Source organism: Oncorhynchus nerka, linkage group LG22, assembly GCF_034236695.1.
Source record: "Oncorhynchus nerka isolate Pitt River linkage group LG22, Oner_Uvic_2.0, whole genome shotgun sequence".
NCBI lineage: Eukaryota > Metazoa > Chordata > Actinopteri > Salmoniformes > Salmonidae > Oncorhynchus > Oncorhynchus nerka.
Window position 1 is genome coordinate 68877453 of NC_088417.1, and position 19143 is coordinate 68896595.

A 19143-nucleotide genomic window follows, 5' to 3' on the forward strand; every position below is an offset into this window, starting at 1 on the left:
ATTACATGTCATTGGGAGATACCATCTGTCATGCAAAGGGGGATAAAAATGGCTAGCAACGTCTTTAACCTTTTCAATTTAGTTACTTGTGAAGACTAGTAAATGTGTTCCTTTTTAACCACCTAAGGATTCAGTTGTTTCATCCTATTGTCAGTGGTTTCGGCCTGACCCAGAGAGGATGGGTTCCTCTGATTGGTTGATATATATAAAAGGTTGCAGTATGGGATCCTCTGATATGTTGGAATATAAAAGGCTACCTCAGCTCTGGAATAGAGAGTAGGCTGTGATTGGTATTGGTATGAATATAAAAGGCTGCTGTGTAGCTCTAAACTAGAAAGAGGAGTGGTTCTAAGTGAGAGCAGTAGCTCGGGGACAGCAGCATAGTACAAATTATGTCCTAAGACGGACAAAGACCCAAATCCTTATTAGCGGAAGAGTAGTTCCTTCTAATTGGTTCCCATTCAGTGTAATTAGCATGGATGGGGCTAATCATGGGATGGAAAACCAATCTAACGCTTGGGATACAACGTCCTTGGCCTCTCTTTCATGCTCAGTTCCATGGATTTAGATTTTTTCTTTTGGGTTTAGTTAGTTTTCTCTTTCATAAGCTTTTGAATGAAAAAGCTTAATGAATTAAAAAAATATATGATATTTTATTTTAAGGTAATGTTTTGTGTGTGGAACAATGCTATGAAGGCAGATTTATTTGAGGTAGTTTGAAATAAATAAAAATGAAAAATAAAAAAATACTTTTTCTTCTCCAGTTTACTTCAAAGGCAAGGTCAAGCAGAGAAAGATGACGCTGTGAGGAAGGTTTTGTCTATTTGGTCCTAAATCATATGAGGTCGGCCCAAGATGAAAGGCCTGGCCACCTCTCCTCATTAGGATGTTTTTTCCAATGTTATACTGTCTCTATTCACTACTGCTGTGGTCCTGTAATACATTCTGAAGGAGAAGTGTGCTGGTGCGTCCGGATTTTATAGAAGCCCCCTTTATGTTTTTTATTTATTTTATTTCACCTTTATTTAACCAGGTAAGCAAGTTGAGAACAAGTTCTCATTTACAATTGCGACCTGGCCAAGATAAAGCAAAGCAGTTCGACACATACAACGACACAGAGTTACACATGGAGTAAAACACACATACAGTCAATAATACAGTAAAAAAAACAAGTCTATATACAATGTGAGCAAATTAGGTGGGAAGGGAGGTAAAGGCAAAAAAGGCCATGGTGGCAAAGTAAATACAATATAGCAAGTAAAACACTGGAATGGTAGTTTTGCAATGTAAGAATGTGCAAAGTAGAAATAAAAATAATGGGGTCAATGTCAATGGATATATCATACTTTGGCAACAGCGATTTCTCGTTCGTTCTTCAAACCTTTAGAAGGCAGTTCCCCTGCCTAAATAATGGAAGGAAAAGCAGGATATTGCCATCTGACAGTTGTGTGATGATGTGTGAAGCTGTATTTTTATTCCTTTGACTTTGCCTTGCTTCCTTAAAGGAAGCTTGTTTTCACCGACTGATCAAAACCCAAGTTAATGGCTCTGCTTGTGATACACAAAGGAGAGGACCAGAACAGAACAAAGGCAAAATGATTGGTGGAGAATTGCACTGATGCGCTGTGGATGTAAGTGTGGAGAAAGATGATTGATACTCCCGTCTCGTCTTATCAGGCCCTAGAGAGAGATGTGCTCTACTAGTGTTGCATTTGCTGCCAATCAACCCTTTGTCTCATTTTTTCCCAGTGGTTACTCTAACCTAGCTCTAACCAACCAACCAACCAGTCACATGCTATCTGTCTCAGATGATAAAGAAAATCTGCTTCTTTTTTTCTACTCTCGCTTTTGATTCAAGCAAACAAAAAAAGAGAGCTAAGACGAGCACGTTCTACTCCCAACTGTCATAAAGGGGGGATGTTCACAGGATATGAGCTTTTTATTTGATTTTCTCCCTCGTGGTTTTTAGTCCCAGCTATCTGTCTTTATTGATACTAAATCCCTGCACTGATCCCGCTAAATCTTAAATGTGTATCCACTCTCCAACAAATGTCCTCGCGCCTAATCTCTTGGCCGAAGACGAAAAGACGTGCACTCCGGACCACCGCCCCAACCTCAGACCCAGATCACGGCTGTGAGTCTGCTGCCTTCCGCAAAGTGCCGAGGGCAGCGTCTTTCTGGCTCGCCCCTCTGAGCGGTGGATAGCTCCCTGATCTAAAGCAGAACCATGTTTATCCCCCAGCTCAGTGTTATTGTGGCAGTGATTATGTGACAATGAGAAGAGCTGGATGGTCTGGATCAGGCTAAATTAGATACATACACAGTTAGTATCATATGTCTGGTATTTATTTAAACATTTCACCCTGTCATTTTTTCATCTTTATTTCTCATTTTTTAGTATTAGGGGTTCACAGTGAAGCTGTGAAACCTATTGTGATTTTTACATGGTCAAAAAACTCAAGCATAGATTGGTAATTTTTTTCTCCAATTTGGCACAAAGACCCTACAGACCATGACTAACTTGGTAAAAATAATGGCACCCGTTGGCCTATAGGTGGCGCTGTTATAAGCAGTCTCCCTTAAACCCTTATTTCCAGCGCTGCGTTCGACCTAGAGACTTGAATCTTTGTATCTAGGTGTTTTTCCTCATGCTGAAGAAATTTGCCTGAAAGACCCATAAGGTCCGCCAGTATAGATGTTCATCTTGGAAAGTTTTGAAAACCTTCTCATGAACTCAAACTCAGACCCAGATCACGGCCGTCAGTCTGCTGCCTTCCCCAAAGTGCCGAGGGCAGTGTCTCTTTGGCTCGCCCCTCTGAGTGGTGGATAGTTCCCTGATTTAAAGCAGAACCATGTTTATCCCCCAGCTCAATGTTATTGTGGCAGTGATTATGTGACAATGAGAAGAGCCGGATGGTCTGGATCAGGCTAAATTAGATACATACACAGTTAGTATCATATGTCTGGTATTTATTTAAACATTAAACAATGAGAAGAGCCGGATGGTCTGGATCAGGCTAAATTAGATACATACACAGGTCAAGAAAACACCAGATAGTATCATATGACTGGTATTTATTTCAACATTTCACCCTGTCGTTTTTTCCCCTTCTATTTTATTATTAGGGGTTCAAAGCGATTATGTCAAAGCGATTATGTGAAACCTATTGTTATTCTCAGATTGTTTGATTTATTACATGACCATGAGGAACTTGGTCAAAAAGATTGTCACTGATTGGCCTATAGGTGGTGCTGTTATAAGCAGTCTCACTTGAACCCTCATATCCGTTGCCCCGGATAGAGACTTGAATCAAATCAAATCAAATCAAATTTATTTATATAGCCCTTCGTACATCAGCTGATATCTCAAAGTGCTGTACAGAAACCCAGCCTAAAACCCCAAACAGCAAGCAATGCAGGTGTAGAAGCACGGTGGCTAGGAAAAACTCCCTAGAAAGGCCAAAACCTAGGAAGAAACCTAGAGAGGAACCAGGCTATGTGGGGTGGCCAGTCCTCTTCTGGCTGTGCCGGGTGGAGATTATAACAGAACATGGCCAAGATGTTCAAATGTTCATAAATTACCAGCATGGTCGAATAATAATAAGGCAGAACAGTTGAAACTGGAGCAGCAGCATGGCCAGGTGGACTGGGGCCAGCAAGGAGTCATCATGTCAGGTAGTCCTGGGGCATGGTCCTAGGGCTCAGGTCAGTTGAAACTGGAACAGCAGCATGGCCAGGTGGACTGGGAACAGCAAGGAGTCATCATGTCAGGTAGTCCTGGGGCATGGTCCTAGGGCTCAGGTCCTCCGAGAGAGAGAAAGAAAGAAAGAGAGAAGGAGAGAATTAGAGAACGCACACTTAGATTCACACAGGACACCGAATAGGACAGGAGAAGTACTCCAGATATAACAAACTGACCCCAGCCCCCCGACACATAAACTACTGCAGCATAAATACTGGAGGCTGAGACAGGAGGGGTCAGGAGACACTATGGCCCCATCCGAGGACACCCCCGGACAGGGCCAAACAGGAAGGATATAACCCCACCCACTTTGCCAAAGCACAGCCCCCACACCACTAGAGGGATATCTTCAACCACCAACTTACCATGCTGAGACAAGGCTGAGTATAGCCCACAAAGATCTCCGCCACGGCACAACCCAAGGGGGGGGCGCCAACCCAGACAGGATGACCACAACAGTGAATCAACCCACTCAGGTGACGCACCCCCTCCAGGGACGGCATGAGAGAGCCCCAGTAAGCCAGTGACTCAGCCCCTGTAATAGGGTTAGAGGCAGAGAATCCCAATGGAAAGAGGGGAACCGGCCAGGCAGAGACAGCAAGGGCGGTTCGTTGCTCCAGAGCCTTTCCGTTCACCTTCCCACTCCTGGGCCAGACTACACTCAATCATATGACCCACTGAAGAGATGAGTCTTCAGTAAAGACTTAAAGGTTGAGACCGAGTTTGCGTCTCTGACATGGGTAGGCAGACCGTTCCATAAAAATGGAGCTCTATAGGAGAAAGCCCTGCCTCCAGCTATTTGCTTAGAAATTCTAGGGACAATTAGGAGGCCTGCGTCTTGTGACCGTAGCGTACGTGTAGGTATGTACGGCAGGACCAAATCAGAGAGATAGGTAGGAGCAAGCCCATGTAATGCTTTGTAGGTTAGCAGTAAAACCTTGAAATCAGCCCTTGCTTTGACAGGAAGCCAGTGTAGAGAGGCTAGCACTGGAGTAATATGATCAAATTTTTTGGTTCTAGTCAGGATTCTAGCAGCCGTATTTAGCACTAACTGAAGTTTATTTAGTGCTTTATCCGGGTAGCCGGAAAATAGAGCATTGCAGTAGTCTAACCTAGAAGTGACAAAAGCATGGATTAATTTTTCTGCATCATTTTTGGACAGAAAGTTTCTGATTTTTGCAATGTTACGTAGATGGTCTTGATATGTTCTTCAAAAGAGAGCTCAGGGTCCAGAGTAACGCCGAGGTCCTTCACAGTTTTATTTGAGACGACTGTACAACCATTAAGATTAATTGTCAGATTCAACAGAAGATCTCTTTGTTTCTTGGGACCTAGAACAAGCATCTCTGTTTTGTCCGAGTTTAATAGTAGAAAGTTTGCAGCCATCCACTTCCTTATGTCTGAAACACATGCTTCTAGCGAGGGCAATTTTGGGGCTTCACCATGTTTCATTGAAATGTACAGCTATGTGTCATCCACATAGCAGTGAAAGTTAACATTATGTTTTCGAATAACATCCCCAAGAGGTAAAATATATAGTATATTGAAACTTTGTATGTAGTTGTTTTTCCTCTTGCTGACCAAATTTGCTTCAAGGACCCATTAGGTAATTTTGGAAAACCTTTTTCTCATGAAACACAAGTGGAAATAACACATTTTGTATGGTAGATCTCTAAATCAGATTTGACGTGTCCATTTAAATCCTTTGTAAATCCACTCCACAGAGGCCCATCAACTTTAATCATAGCCTCAATTTTGTCCCGCATATTGAATATAGTTGCGGAGAGTCCCTGTAATCCTAGATCCATATCATTCAGGTGAGAAAAACATCACCCAGGTAGGCCAGTTGTGTGAGAAACTCGTCATCATGCAAGCGGTCAGACAAGTGAAAATTATGGTCAGTAAAGAAAACTTTAAACTTGTCTCTCAATTCAAAAAAGCGTGTCAATACCTTGCCCCTTGTTAACCAGTGCACTTATGTGTGTTGTAAAAGCGTTACATGGTCGCTGCCCATTTCATTGCATAATGCAGAAAATACACGAGAGTTCAGGGGCCTTGCTTTAACAAAGTTAACCATTTTCACTGTAGTGTCCAAAACGTCTTTCAAGCTGTCAGGCATTCCCTTGGCTGCAAGAGCCTCTCGGTGGATGCTTCAGTGTACCCAAGTGGAGTCGGGAGCAACTGCTTGCATGCGCATTACCACTCCACTATGTCTCCCTGTCATGGCTTTTGCGCCATCAGTACAGATACCAACACATCTTGACCACCAAAGTCCATTTGATGTCACAAAGCTGTCCACAGTACTTAAAAATATCCTCTCTTGTTGTCCTGGTTTGCAGAAGAGGATGTCTTCCTTAATTGACCCCCCCAGAAATGTAACGGACATATACCAGGAGCTGTGCCAGGCAAGCCATGTCTGTTGACTCATTCAGCTGTAATGCATATAATTCACTGGCTTGTATGCAAAGCAGTAATTGTTTCAAAACATCTTCTGCCATGTCACTGATGCATAGTGAAACAGTGCAGGTGTAGTACTGCTGGTAGTAGCAGTACACCCAGTAGAGCTGGTATGTGTCTCTATGGACGCAGGCCTTACTTTTTTTAAACAAATGATCAATTTTCGAGAAAACGGAATGAGCAGCAGCTACGATTGGCTACATACGGGTCGTTAGTGGAATTCCCGCGAGAGAGTAATGGTTTATGTGATTGGATGTTAATTATTTGACAAGGCTACCCGTATTTGACATTGTGTTGTTATTTCTCTGAACACTAGATGGTTTAATGTTATTTTTGGCAGTCAAACAAGGCTACTCAGGTGAGAAAAAACATCACCCAAGTGTATAGACTCGTTGGAAAATCTAAATGGACTGTTTGAAAATGTGAATCACATTTTTATTTGGCATACCTCCGATGGCATCGGTGTACTTTGGGAATTGCCGGTGTAGAGAATCCTGTCACAGTAAAAACCAAGCCATGAGGTCGAAGGAATTGTCCATAGAGCCGAAAAGCTGGCCACCCTGGCCAAAGTGAGCAATTGGGGGAGAAGGGCCTTGGCCAGGGAAGTGACCAAGAACCTGATGGTCACTATGACAGAGCTCCAGAGTTCCTCTGTCGAGATGGGAGAACCTTCCAGAAGGACAACCATCTCTGCAGCACCAATCGGGCCTTTATGGTAGAGTGGTCAGACGGAAGCTACTCCTCAGTAAAAGCCACATGACAGCCTGCTTGGAGTTTACCAAAGGGCACCTAAAGGACTCAGACCATGAGAACCAAAATTCTCCGGTCTGATGAAACCAAGATCGAACTCTTTGGCCTGAATGCCAAGCGTCAAGTCTGGAGGAAACCTGGCGCCAGCCCTACAATGAAGCATGGTGGTGGCAGCGTCATGCAGTGGGGATGTTTTTCAGCAGCAGGGACTGGGAGACTAGTCAGAATCGAGGGAAAGATGAACAGAGCAAAGTACAGAGAGATCCTTGATGAAAACCTTCTCCAGAGCTCTCAGGATCTCAGAATGGGTGAAGGTTCATCTTCCAACAGGACAACGACCCTAAGCACACAGCCAAGACAACGCAGGAGTGGCTTCGGGATACGTCTCTGAATGTCCTTGAGTGGCCCAGCCAGAGCCTGGACTTGAACCTAATCTAACATGTCTGGAGAGACTTGAAAATAGCTCTGCAGCTACACTCCCCATCCAAACTGACAGAGCTTGAGCGGATCTGCAGAGAAGAATGGGAGAAACTACCCAAATACAGGTGTGCCAAGCTTGTAGCGTCATACCCAAGAAGACTTTAGGCTTTATCGCTGCCAAAGGTGCTTCAACAAAGTACTGAGTAAAGGGTCTGAATACTGACATAAATGTAACATATAATTTAAAAATGTATATTAGCAAAATATTTAAAAAATATATATATTTTTTTACTGGTTTTGCTTTATCATTATGGGGATTTGTGTGAAGATTGATAAGGGGAAAAAACAATTTAATCCTTTTTAGAATAAGGCTGTTACGTAACAAAGTGGAAAAAGTCAAGGGGTCTGAATACTTTCCGAATGCACTGTACGTGTTCTATTTACAGAGTCCAATCCCATCAACATCTGCAGTGGAATGAACATCAAGCTCAGCACCCGGAACTAGTGTAAGTCACCTTTGCTAAATCTATCCATGACTCCATGATGAGCAAATAAATATACTGGAGCTAGGCAATAACACGGTCTCTGTCTTGCTGTCATAGTTTTTGTGTTAATAAGTAGGTTACAACTTCTACTGTAGTTCTCTGTATAATGGAGGCGTAATTGATTGTTTATTCAAAGGTTGAAGTCTAAATTGGAGAAAAGTAGGTATTAGTAAGAAAGGGATAGTGTGGGTGACTGACTGGTGTCTGTTGGGGGTTGGTATTGTGTGTGAAGGTTAGTATGCATGATCTATTGGCACTAGGGGGATGGATGGATATACTACCTAGTACGGGTCCAGAAGACACGTAGTAACTGTACTGGTGCATCTCCTGTATTGATGACATCTAAAAGCAAATATATGTTGTCTGTCTTTGAAGACGCTAATGCATATGTGTGCCTCCATTCTCAAGTACATCTGTGACGTACACAGCTGGACAGAGGAGGGGGAGGAAGTCCACTGTCAACACCCTGACCTGTACGATGATGATCGTGGCAAGACGAAGTGGCTGTCCGTGGACTCAGTTGTGACCTCTCGGCAGTTGTGTTGGGCAAACGTTTCACAACAGATCTCTCACACATGGCCAGATTCAAACATACAGGTTAGTAGTCATCAATAACAGCATAATGATTTCATATGTTCTATCACAAAAGTCAAAAGTCTTTGTCTACTCTTTTTTTTCTGTGTCAACACAGGCCATCTGGAGGCATTCCACAGTGCTCTACTGAAGTATACCCCAAAGCACCAGTGTTTTGGGCTCCTAGGCATGAAGGTGCGGACTCATCTTGCTCTCCGGGAGCATAATGAGAATGTGGGACGCAAACAAGCCAGGACAGCCAAAGGTATTTATGAAAGCACAATCCCATCTTGAGAAAAAAATAATCACAAACATACAAATCAAGTGCTCTTCAAACTTTTTACACCCTTGCATTCAGTTCTTTGGTATGGGGGAGAGGGGCTGTTAGTATACTCTTATAGACTATTCACTCTATTGTTGGCAGTGCTTGTCTACCCAACAGCACAACTGTAGGTGCTCATACACAACTATACATGACTAGATGGTCTACAAGTCAAGCCCCCCTCAACCTTTTCACATCTTTGCTAACAGCCCATCCTAATGTCCCATTATTGACTCTGAGTGTAACAAAACACATACCAGTCTACTGTACCCCCTTTTTTTCAGATGACATGGTTTCTTTCTTATATGCCTTTCTTGCAAACTCAAAACCCAACAATACAATAATCAATAACAATGTATTACTAGATAAAAGTGCACAAGAAATAAGAATGAGAAATATGAAATACACAAAGTAAGTAAGTAAGCATTATATATACAGGACATTTATGGTTACACATCCTCATGATCAGTCTTCATGTCTTTCCAGTAGACTTGCAGTACAAAGAAATCTTCTGCAGAGGTTGAAGCAGTGGGTGGTGAAGAAAGTGTACAAGCCCAGAACCTATCACTCAGGAAGAGGCAAGACGGTGGTCTACAAGCAGCCAGAGTAACAGCTCTCCAAACACAACATCCCTGCCGACAACGCCACAGCGCCAAAGCCTGCTAATCCAACTGTCATTGCCCAAGACAAGGTTCAACAGCTGAAGAACATTCTGGAACTTGCCTGGAACATTCAACCAACACAACATCTATATTCAGTTAGACTGATGTTGTAGTATAACACAGAATGCCCAGTATGCTCACAATTGCATTCTGGTATAGATATTGCTAACTCTTGTACATATGTATATAAAGGAGTATGATAAAATGTTTTCTGTAATATTTTTTACAAGTGTACTGACAAGTTACTAAATGTTTACAGTTGCATCAGAAACCAGTACTGCCCTACCAAGCAAAAGTGCAGTAATGGAACATTTGACCAAAAATGACTTACTGACATTTTTTTATACATTAAATACATGCTTTATCGTGTGGACAAATGTCCTGCTTCCATTGTGTTGTGTTATGGAGAAAATGGGGGGGAAGGGAAAAAGCAGTAACTACCTTCACTCACGTTAGCTATCGCCTTTTACCTCGGTTTCACAGAGTTTTGGGTTGCCGTTTCTATGGTTTAACTTGGTATTATACAGTATATTGTTATTTGCTGATACAAGTATCAACCTATATGAAACTGACAGCCACATACAAATAAACCTATAACAAAAATTGTCATGGACACAAATTCCAGTGGGCACACCAAGCAAGAAGGTGGTAAATTCTATCAGAGGAGGTTCAATATGAATAAAACAATAACCTGATAACCACATCTCCAATTATTTGTTTTACCTTTATTTAACTAGGCAAGACCATTAAAAACAAATTATTATTTGCAATGACGGCCTAGGAACAGTGGGATAACTGCCTAGTTCAGGGGCAGAATGACAGATTTTAACCTTGTCAGCTCAGGGATTCGATCTTGCAACCATTCGGTTACTGGCCCAACACTTTAACCACTAGGCTACCTGCCACCTCTAAATGCAGGGAGTTGGTGTATTATTTCAACTTTCATTTGTTGGCAAGTAAACATGTTTCAATAATACAGTAGATTAGTGTGTCAATGTAGCAAATAAGTAGACATGGCTTGTATTCAAGATAAAATATATATACTCTGGAGACTAAGGTGAATTTACACAGCAGTATGCAGGAGCAGTTATTGTAATGTATGACATACACAGTTGAAGGAAAATATACTACAGTTCCACAAAGGGAATACTTGTATATGGTGTGTTTGGGGGGTGCAGTGAGGTGTTCGGAGTCACATTGATACAAGGGGAGACTGTTGTTATGGGACCTTTCACAACTCTTGAGTCCTCAACTGCTTTGTATCCAACATGCTGTCCATCGTGTGAAGGATAAATTACTCGAATGGCTCCAACAACATAGAACAAACTCACAAAATATTCTGTAGGTCACCAAGCGGTATTGTCTGTAAGAGAATGACAAAAACACTTCGACTTTCATGGGCAATCGTTGTGGACTGTCTGTATTCGTACTGTAGCAGCACGATGCAGAACATCTCACAGACATTAGCTAGCTAGCTACAACACACAAGTATAGTTACTCAAATAATATTATGAGTCATTTATCCAGTTTCGATCTTAATGAGATGCACGGAGGCTAGCTAGGCTAGCTATAACATTAGGCTACAGTACATTTTGCGTATAGCAAACAAAGCTAGCTAGCTCAGCTTGGTTAGGTTGGCTTGTAGTGGTACTAGCAAGCCCCATTATGGCTGAATTGATCACACAATTATACTGTACTGAATGACACTGCCTCATGTAAAAATAGAGCTTATATTGCGAGCTAGCTACTGGCAGCAAAACATCTTAATAATTTGTCATTTGCCCTCCTGGTCCAGCTGGTCTAGGATGCCCTGCCAGTTGATCTTGGAGGTCTCCAGCACCCCTCTATCCATATGTGCGTCAAACTTCATTGGTCTGTTACACACAAACCATGGGTTCTGCAGTTCGTTGCAGCACAGATATCCCTATTCTGTCGGCATGGCTGGACAGCACCCGCATAGGCACCACCAGTCGGAGATTGACCGTAGCTCCCTATTACTTGCTTCCTATTGCTCTCTTCAGTGTATTCCGACTCAAATTAATAGAGCTGTATGTCCCTATGTAAAAAATTGTGGTCCTGCTCTTCTTGGAAAGAGGAATCATCAGAAGCAGCCATTGTAATTATTTAGCAACCTCAAATAGACAGTGGATGGTAACATAGCTCCTGTAGAAACCCTTTTGAAAGCTTGCCTTCAAGGGTGGGAGCACAATTGAACAAGAAAGTAGGACTTCCGTCGGGCTGTATTCAAAGCCAGGGACAATTGGTCAGCCTAGATATCCTGCAATTTTGTGTCAGATATGAACATTGTTGACTCTATTGAACAAGGACAACCATATATACTTGCTGCTAGCTTGATCGCGCAATTGGCAAAACACAAAGGCCACAATAATTGCTACAAAACATGACCCAAGTGCATAAGGTGTCTACGGATTTTTTTTAAACAAGGCAGTAGGTGGCAAGCAATGCTATCGCTGTGGGAAACCAGGTCACGGGTCACAGAACTATGGGGCTTTCGAGTCATCATACCACCCCCACTGAGAAGGCAGGTGCTTGAAAAATTCCATTCAGGGCACTGTGGCATGGTGCGAATGAAGGAGATTGCACACAGCTACTTTTGGTGGCCAGGTTTGGACGCAGCTATCGAAGACAAGGCCAAGTCATGTTCTGCATGTCAAAAGATGAGGAACATGCCTCAGCTAGTGCCACTACATCCATGGGACTTCCCAGAGGAGCCTTGGCAGTGAGTCCACATAGACTATGCAGGCCCACTTGAGGATTGTATGTTCTTAGTCGTAGTTGATGCACATAACAAATGGCTAGAGATCACAGTGATGAAGAGCAGCTCAGCGAAGAGCTACGGTCAACCTTCAGTTGCTTTGGATTACCAACGCAACTCGTTAGCGATAATGGCCCACAACTGGTGTCTGAAGAGTTCCGGTCATTCATGGAAGCAAATGGAATTCAGCACATCAAGCCAGCGCCGTATCACCCTGCAATGAACGGCCTCACTGAACGATTTGTCCAGACGATGAAGCAAGCTTTAAAATCTTCACAAGGGAACGGGTCCCTCAATAGGTGCCTAAACACCTTCCTGTTGACCTACAGAAACAGTCCCCATGCTACAACCACAGTCGCAACCACGTCAGCCATGATGAAAAGACAGCTTCGCACCTTACTCAACCTCCTGAGACCTCCTTAGACTAAACAGGTCGTACAGACACAACAGAGAGCACAAGTGGAGAGACGAAGCACAGCAAAAGACCGAAGCTTCAGACCTGGAGAGGGAGTTCTTGCTCGGAACTACTGCAAAGTTCCAAAGTGGATACCAGCAACAGTGGTCACACAAACAAGCCCTGGAGAACATAATCTGGAGAAGACACGTGGATAAACTGTTGCCAGGAACAAACCTCAGAGATGACAAACAAAGTCAAGTGACAAACCAAGATCAGCTACTGGAGACCTACCACGACTACAAGCCATCACCTGAACATCCACTGCAGCAACCTACAATTTTTGAAAGTGCTACAGACTCACCTGAACCAGTCAGAGTGCCTATTCAGGGTACTGTTGCACCTCAGTCTGGGCATACACCATCACCACTCAGACTCAGAAACAATGTGACTGTAGACTCACCTGTACGTCGTCATTACCCTGCAAGAGAAAGATGACCCTCTGAAAGGTTGAATATTTTAGTTCAGACTAACTTCTGATATTGGGGCATAATACACCCCAGGGTTAAGTCTGGGAACTGAGGCAGTCTCCCCTCTTTCGCTAGTTCAGGAAATGTTATTCTGAAAAGTTCATTTTATGTACATTAAGAGAACTGTTGTGTTAAAAAGAAAATAATATGCAAAACAGTGAATATTTACTTTTTCCGTATGAGGCATCAAAAGTAAAGGGGGAGGAATATGTTGTGTATTGATATTCTAGTTTGTCCCTTTCCAAAATCATGGGCATTAATATGGAGTTGGCCCCCCTTTGCTGCTATAACACCCTCCACTCTTTTGGGAAAGCTTTCCACTAAATGTTGGAACATTTCCGCAGGAACTTGCTTCCACTCAGCTTTAAGAGCATTAGTAAGGTCGGGCACTGGTTAGGCCTGGCTTGCAGACGGCGTTCCAATTCTTCTCAAAGGTTTTTGACGGTTGAGGTCAGGGCATTGTGCAGGTCAGTCAAGTTCTTCCACACCAAGCTCGACAAACTGTTCCTGTTTGTGCGCAGAATCGTCTAGAATGTCATTGTATGCTGTAGCATTAAGATTTCCCTTTACTGGAACTAAGGGGCCTAGCCCGAACCATGAAAAACAGCGGCAGACCATTATTCCTCCTCCACCAAACTTTACAGTTCGCACTGTTAATTCGGGCAGGTAGCATTTGTCCTGGCATCTGCCAAATTCGTCCGTTGGACTGCCAGATGGTGAAGCGTGATTCTTCACTCCAGAGACGAACAATTCTTGTGCTGACGTTGCTTCCAGAAGCAGTTTGAAACCTAGACCAGAGCATGTGAGTGGGGTTGAATTGTTGGAAATCCCTCTCAGTGCTTTGCACACCACTCCAGCGAAAAAACACTCCTGTCCAAATTTGCTCCATTCAGTAAATTACTTTGGGCTTCCAAGGGGGCTGCTGTCTAAGACATTGCATCTCAGTGCTAGAGGTGTCACTACAGATCCTGGTTTGATCCCAGGTTGTACCACCACTGGCCGTGGTCGGGAGTCCCATATGACGGCGCACAATTGGCCCAGCGTCGTCCGGGTTAGGGGGAAGTTTGGCTGGGGTAGACCGTCATTGTAAAATAAGAATTTCTTACCTGAAATAATAATAATAATGTCAGGCCCTGACCATAGAGAGGGGGGGGGGGTTCTAGTTATTTTAGTTCTATGTTGGTGTGTGTGTATGGTTCCCAATTGGAGGCAGCTGATATTCGTTACCTCTAATTGGGGATCATACTTAGTGTGCCTGATGTGGGATATTGTTTTGTAATAGTGCCTATGTGCGCTACGTACTGCACGATCGTGTTCGCTTTGTTGTTTTTGGAAGTTTCACTATTAATAAAATGTGGAACTCTACTCACACTGCGCCTTGGTCCAATTATTTCTATGACGGTCGTGACAAATAATTTTTAAAAATCACAATTTAACCAACACCCATCTATGGTTGTGACTACCTGGACCTACCAATTGGTTTTGAAGTATTGAAACCAAACCATTTGAATGAAAAGTATCTGAATTGACATGAAAAGGTGAATGTAAGAAGCGCACATCATTTCAAATAGGCTACATGTCAAATTAAACAGCATCTAAACACTCTAAATAGATCAGGAGCCAGACAGGGAGCCTAAGAAGTCATGTAAATTCATTATTCTTGGCTATATTGTTTCAATTATTTCAAGGCTATAGCCTACAAAGAAATACACTGTGAAGCTTTTGCAAGTGTGACACAATTGCCTGGTAGGGACATAAAGCACTCAGCATTTAAACAACGTTTTGTTCTATTAAATCATTATAGTCTATAAATTAGAAACACAAGTTTGGCCAGTCTTTGGCTTCAGGCCTTCATGGTTCAAATTGTTGCAAAGAAACCACATTTTAAGGACACCAATAATAAGAAGAGACTTGCTTGGGCCAAGAAACACAAGCAATGGACATTAGACCGGTGGAATCTGTCCTTTGGTCTGATGAGTCCAAATTTGAGATTTTTGGTTCCAACCGCCACATCTTTGTGAGACGTAAAGTAGGTGAATGGATGATCTCTGCATGTGTGGTTCCCACCGTGAAGCATGGAGGAGGAGGTGTGATGTTGTGATGGTGCTTTGCTGGTGACACTGTCAGTGATTTATTTACAATTCAAGGCACACTTAACTAGCATGGCTACCACAGCATTCTGCAGCATTCCATCTGGTTTGCACTTAGTCCCACTATCACTTGTTTTTCAACAGGACAATGACCCAGCACATGTCCAGGCTGTGTAAGGGCTATTTCACCAAGAAGGAGAGTGATGGAGTGCTGCATTAGATGACCTGGCCTCCACAATTACCAAAATGGCCTTGCTGTCGGTATTATAAGCCAAACTGCTATTCAGTATTTCTGTTTGCATGCATGAATGAATAGGCTACTACTTTCAACATTTAGTTTGCATTATTTTGGCAAGAAAGATGTGTGTATGGCTGCATTCCCATAGGCTATTTTGTCACGCCCTGACCATAGAGAGCTTTTTCGTCTTTATGTTGGTTAGGTCGGGGTGTGACTAGGGTGGGTCATCTAGGTGATTATATTTCTATGTTGGCCTGGTATGGTTCCCAATCAGAGGCAGCTGTTTATCGTTGTCTTTGATTGGGTATCATATTTAGGCAGCCATTTCCCCTTTGTGCTTTGTGGGATCTTGACTATGTATAGTTGCCTGTGAGCACTTTTGTAACTTCATGTTTCGTTTTGCGATTTATTGTTTTCTTTGAGTTTCACTTCAATATAAAGAGGATGGAACCATACCACACTGCATCTTGGTCCACTCATTATAACGATCGTGACATGTTTGTAATAGTTGAATTGCCCTATCTATCTTGTAGCGTATAGTCATTACCAAAACGGCCTTGCTGTAGGGCGCTGTCCATTGTGCTGATACTGCACAGCTGAATTGAAAAGCACTCAATTATCTCAGAGTCTCAGCATTTGAACTTTATGTTTATTGTGGTAAAGCGTGATTATATAAGCAGAATTCAATATAATTCCAATGCAAGAAGCCCCCAAAACATTACCCCCTCACAGACCCCCCTTTATCCTGGCGCTGGGTCTGATTTTATTATCCTCTAAATCATCATTGTGGTTTTAGGATATTTGTCCTGTGAACTATTCTCATGTCACTGAATGACGGCTCATTTTGTCATTTCACCAACAAAAATGGGGGGTCGATGAGAATATTCCAGAAGCTTACACAGATAAGGAAAATTATGTTTGGCAACTGTGTGTTTGTTAGTATGTACGTGTGTGAGCTTGTGTGCATGGATGAAAGTGAAGACGTCTGGATGGCTACAGCAGCTGCTGGAGTCAGATAGTATAAAGTTCCTCTTCCCTGGTGCTTCCTCTCTCCAGTTTATATAGGCCGCACAGCCCGCTGGCCGGGTGAGAGAGAGAGGCACAGAGCTTTTATAACCCTAACCTGCAGTCTGGGCATGCACTACCTGCACCAGCCAGCACCGGAGAAGAGAGAGGCACAGAGCTTTTATAACCCTAACCTGCAGTCTGGGCATGCACTACCTGCACCAGCCAGCACCGGAGAAGAGAGAGGCACAGAGCTTTTATAACCCTAACCTGCAGTCTGGGCATGCACTACCTGCACCAGCCAGCACCGGAGAAGAGATGGCTTTTGTATGGAGAGGTGGAACATCATTATGCAGTACGCGGGACACCATTATTAGCCCCATTACACACAATGACAGCCAGGCATTCATTCTCCTTTACCTGCTTTTTAAAACGACCAATAAATAATGAGAGGCCCCAGCTAGCAGCGTTAGAGAAATAGGGAAAAGGTAATTACGGGCTTGGCCGCCATTTGTCAAAATTATTTTATAATCTCGGGTCGCAAGGAGAATTTTTGCTTAGTTAATTGTAGATGTAACCATTGAACATAAATTCCCATTAGGAATCAATTTGTTACCCTCCGCAGCCTGTGACCCCACCCCCTCCCTGGCTGGTTGGATGGCTGTTGGGCTTGTTTTGACCAGCATGGTTAGTAGAGCTACCATAGTAGTTTATTAGAATGGAATCCAATAAGCTTCACATACACTGCTTTATTGTTACTTGGTCATGCATATATAGTACAGTAAGCTCACGGTTTATCGAATCATTTATGCCTCTAAATATCCATGTTATGACACTAATACACAAGATGCCTGACTCGGCCTGGCCTGGGCTGTGCTGGGGCTGGCCGCCCAAACAGAAAGAAAGAAAGAAAGAAAGAAAGAGTGATTGTTCCGGTTTGAGACGGCATGGCATGGCTGTAGGATCTATGACTCACAGGTACCATGTTGCCTGGCCCCCACAGACAACTCTAATTGCTTTACATCTGTACAAAGGTTTTTTATAATCGGGCCTTCTGCCTCCATTTGTCTTGCTTTCAGTCTCCTAGTGAACGGCCTTAATTGATCTTAGTGGGGCTTTTTCTCACCAGCTTGCTCCCGGGCTTGAGCTAGGAAAACCCTGCACCCTCTCAGAGGGGCGTGGACAGGAAGTCAATACTTTCTTTTACCTTTAACACTTTAATTAATGTTTTCCTGGGAGGGGGAGGAGGGAGCTCTGTGAATAGAGGTCTCTAGCGGCCAATCGACAGTTGCTAAGACAACCCTCTCTTCTTCTTGGTTTCCAGTTAGAACGTAGAATTTCATGAAGGCTTGTTTGTGTGAGGGTCTATGAGTGGGTGTAGGTGGCGGTGTGTTGCTCTCTTTTAGAAAAATATTGCTTTGAGAGACATGAGTGATAAGTAAAGTTTATTGGTATCCTATATCTCTTAATTCATGAATTCACTCTTAATTCATTCCTTAATTCCTAATTATCTGAGGATATTAGGCTGGGTTTAAACAGGCAGCCCAATTGTGATTTTTGTTTTCCACTAATTGGTCTTTTGACCAATCAGATCAGCTCTGAAAAAGATATGATGTTAAAAGATATGATGTGATTTGTCAAAAGACCAATTAGTGGAAAAAATATCTGAATTGGTCTGCCTGTGTAAACGCAGCCTATGTAGGGAAAGAGTACTGGCTTATTCCCACATGTGTCTTTTATTGGTGTTCAGGGCTTGGCAGTGGCACTGTATCTGTACAAACAGCAGATGAGATAAACCCATAATTTTGGGTTGACATGTTTGCATTTGTTTGCTCTGCAAGAGTATGTTTTCATCAACACATTAGAGAACCATACAGCATGTGTGCACATTGCTTTCCAATGAGCTTTACCAAATTCATAACGTGATTTGGAAGATGGCTTATGTCAGTTGTCAGAAAGCATTGCTTCCAATTAGTTATTCCAAATTCATATCATGGAAGATAGCTTTCATTCGTTGTTAAGAAAGCAACACCAGTTACTGTTTGCCTTCAGTAGAAGTGCGGCTGTGGTTCCTGGGATGTAGACTTGTGACCCCGCCCTCTGCCTCTTTATCTTCCTGCCCTGCTCACACTTGTCATTGCACAGCGATAACATCTTAAGTACACTGCTTATTGAGCAACACTCCACATCTCTTTTCTCAGATAGCAGTCATTTCCTGTTTATAAACCAACCCACAACCACCTCTTAAATACAAGCATATACACAGCCCCTGTCTGTGTAACCACAGAGTGGAGGAGTCTACTGGACCAGCACCAGAGGTTGTAAACCTCTCTGTCTTGACACAGCTAATCAGCTGCTCCTGCAAGCTGTGTTTGCTCATAAACGCTTATGTTTGTATTGAAACTAGCTCGTTATAGGAACAGATCCATTACTCATAAACCTGCTCCAGGAGCCCCATGAGTGTAAAAAGTGGAATATCACATCAATTCATTGAACAATGACTTCAATATAGCCATGGTAGCTTGTGAGTGAGTGACTGTGAGCAACAGAGTGAGGGCCTGCTGCCGTCAGCCATCCGGGGCCTGTGGAAGTCTGTCTGTGGATGTCTTTGACGCGGAGGGCTGTGCTCCCTCCCTGTG

At 43.1% G+C, this 19143-nt stretch overlaps 1 protein-coding gene and 1 long non-coding RNA gene across 3 annotated transcripts in view; both read left to right on the plus strand.

Annotated features, from left to right (window-relative positions):
• Positions 1 to 9840, plus strand: part of LOC115105550 (uncharacterized) — a 69359-nt gene extending 59519 nt beyond the window's left edge. The window contains exons 2-5 of one of the 2 annotated variants that reach the window (XR_003859880.2): positions 7816 to 7875; positions 8323 to 8511; positions 8606 to 8752; positions 9296 to 9840. This is a non-coding gene — a long non-coding RNA (uncharacterized LOC115105550). Of the gene's footprint in view, positions 1 to 7815; positions 8512 to 8605; positions 8753 to 9295 lie in introns of both variants that reach the window. The other variant, XR_003859879.2, reaches the window with a different exon arrangement.
• LOC115105548 (autism susceptibility gene 2 protein-like) overlaps positions 1 to 19143 on the plus strand; it is a 540119-nt gene that overhangs the window by 346374 nt on the left and 174602 nt on the right.